The sequence below is a fragment of the Pipra filicauda genome, unplaced genomic scaffold (genome assembly GCF_003945595.2).
Source record: "Pipra filicauda isolate LSUMZ 115617 unplaced genomic scaffold, ASM394559v2 scaffold13_size5146498_pilon, whole genome shotgun sequence".
Lineage (NCBI taxonomy): Eukaryota > Metazoa > Chordata > Aves > Passeriformes > Pipridae > Pipra > Pipra filicauda.
The window spans coordinates 555,633-558,115 of record NW_024103874.1 but is presented as its reverse complement, the minus strand read 5'-3'; positions in this window follow the sequence as shown (position 1 = coordinate 558,115).

Below are 2,483 nucleotides of genomic sequence, written 5' to 3'. Positions count from 1 at the left end.
TTATTTCCTTATATTTTCCACAGAGGTACCACATCTCAGTGGATAAAAACCACACGGCTTCTGTGTTCTCTGCTAAATCATGTTTACAGTCATCCAGAGCCCTGACTCAAGTGAAGTGCCCCTTGTGATCCAGAAGGTCAGTAGATTTCACCTGAAAAAGTAAAATCATTAAAAAGGGGTGAAAAATGAAAGGGGGAGGGGGAAACTAATGGGTTTTGCTGTGTCATGAGAACAAGAAATATTGCGACACCTGACTCAGGGAATCTTTTAGGAAACACATTTAAGAGCAGAAGTGCAGGTTTAATATTTTTAAAAATTTGTGGGCCCTGAAGTTGTTTTTAACTCTTCAATGTAAGGTCTTTCAAAATGCTAAAATCAGAAAATAAAGATTAAATTTGTTAAAAGAGTCATTTGGTGTGACAAAACTGGTCACTCCCACACCCATTTCCAGCAAAATTCCACTTTGTTCTCCTTGCCAAGCTACCATTTATAGATAATCAATATTTAACTGGCCTAGTCCTGTGCTTAAACTTGGGAGTGTTTGTGGGATCAGGTTTGGCCACATAGTACAAAGTGCTGTGCAGCAACTTCCAAAGAAATGCAAAGATCTTGCAAGACGATGGAATATTTTGCATGCACGGATAAACAGCTGGCTTGGACACATCCTACTGCAAAAGAATCACACTCAAACCAACTGGAACTGCTCAAGGTGCAATAAGCCCTTCAAAACTCCATTCAGAGCAGTGGCAAGACCAAGATCTGATGCTTAAATATCTATATTTTAAACTTTTGGCCTTATCAGGTTTGACCTTCTCTTCATGAAAATAAATGTGCTTCGAATTACTTTGAGGCAACATTCAAATTTGCCAGTAAAGATACTTCATCTCCCAGAATTACCTGGTTAGTAAGTATATTACTATATTACCTTGTGTGTATTACACATCCTGTAATGGTTTTGATTAATCTTTATTTGCCATATAAGTGACCTAAATTTCAGCCTGGGTAGCTTTGCTCATTTTACACTGGGAGAACATTTTGGGAAAACTTAAAAAAAAAATAAAATTAAAAAAAACCACCCCCACATAATTTTAGCTGCAATTATTTTAGAAATGTCCTCCATTCAGGCAGGATGATTTTTATATTGAGGGAAACAAGCCCCTGGGTGTGATCTGAACCTACTGATGTAAACTAAACTGACTTTAGCAGGTCTCCATGTGTCTTTGGGGGAAAAACGAGAGCCCACATGGAAACTCACCTCCTTCTTATCCCATTTCCTTGCAGAAGGTGCTAACCTCAGAGTCTAGCAGAGATTAAGCACTTTGCTAACAGCATTACAGATTGCATTTAACTCCTAAAAACCTCCTCAGTGCCAAGTGGCATATTTGAAAATATATTTTGTCTTTGTCTACTGCATTGAATTCCTCTGTAGCGTCCACACCTCTAGAGCAGAGGTACCCGGAGAGCAGCTGGTGCTTTGGTGTCAAAGGGAATGAAAAAGAGATGAATCCTTGGCCTGTTTCGGGCGATGTCCACAGCAAATCTCTGTGTTCTGGGTGTTCCCCTCCTCAGGCAGCACTGATAGGCGCCAGGCCCCTCACCGAGCACTGCCAGCAGTCGGGGGGCAGTGGGTTCCAGGGACACCACAGGAGGGACTGGCGGCACTCGAGGGTCATTGGGGCTCTTATGGCACCACAGGAGGGGCTGGCTGGGGCTGTCGTGGCAGAAAGGGCTGGTGCCATCACTGCAGGAGGGGCAGGTTGGGGCCATGTCACCCTCAGTGACCCACCCGAGGACATCGATGGCCAACAGTTACAAGGTCCATTGACATGGGCTCTACGGCCCTGCCCTCGGTTTGTTACCCAGGCGATGCCCATCGCCCAAATCCTGCATCACAAAGTGCCCAGTGTGGCTGGCACCTCACACCCCAACGGGACAGAGGAACAGCCATCAAGAATTCTTTACAGAGAGAGTAATTAGGCATTGGAATGGGCTGCCCAGAGAGGTGGTGGATTCACCATCCCTGGAGATTTTTAAACGCAGATTGGACGTGGCACTGAGTGCCATGATCTAGTAAATGGACTGGATTTGGACCAAGGGTTGGACTCGATGATCTCAGAGGTCTTTTCCAACCCAATCGATTCTGTGATTCTAAGAAATCCCAGAATATTGGTGTTGGAAGGGCCCTCTGGAGATCACCCAGTCCAACCCCCTGCCCAGGCAGGGTCACCTGGGGTAGGTGACAGGGACACATCCAGGTGGGTTTGGGATGTCTCCACAGAGGGAGACTCCACGCCCACCCTGTGTGGCCATTCCAGTGCTCTGACACCTCCATGGGAAGAAGTTCTTCCTCCTGTGGGAACCTGAGGTCCGCAGATGAGGTGGAACTTGCTGTGTTTCATTTATGGCCATTGCTCCTCGTCCTAAAAGGGGCTGAGGCGGCAGGGGCGTGGTCAGAGGGGCGTGTCCAGAAGGGCACGACCGAG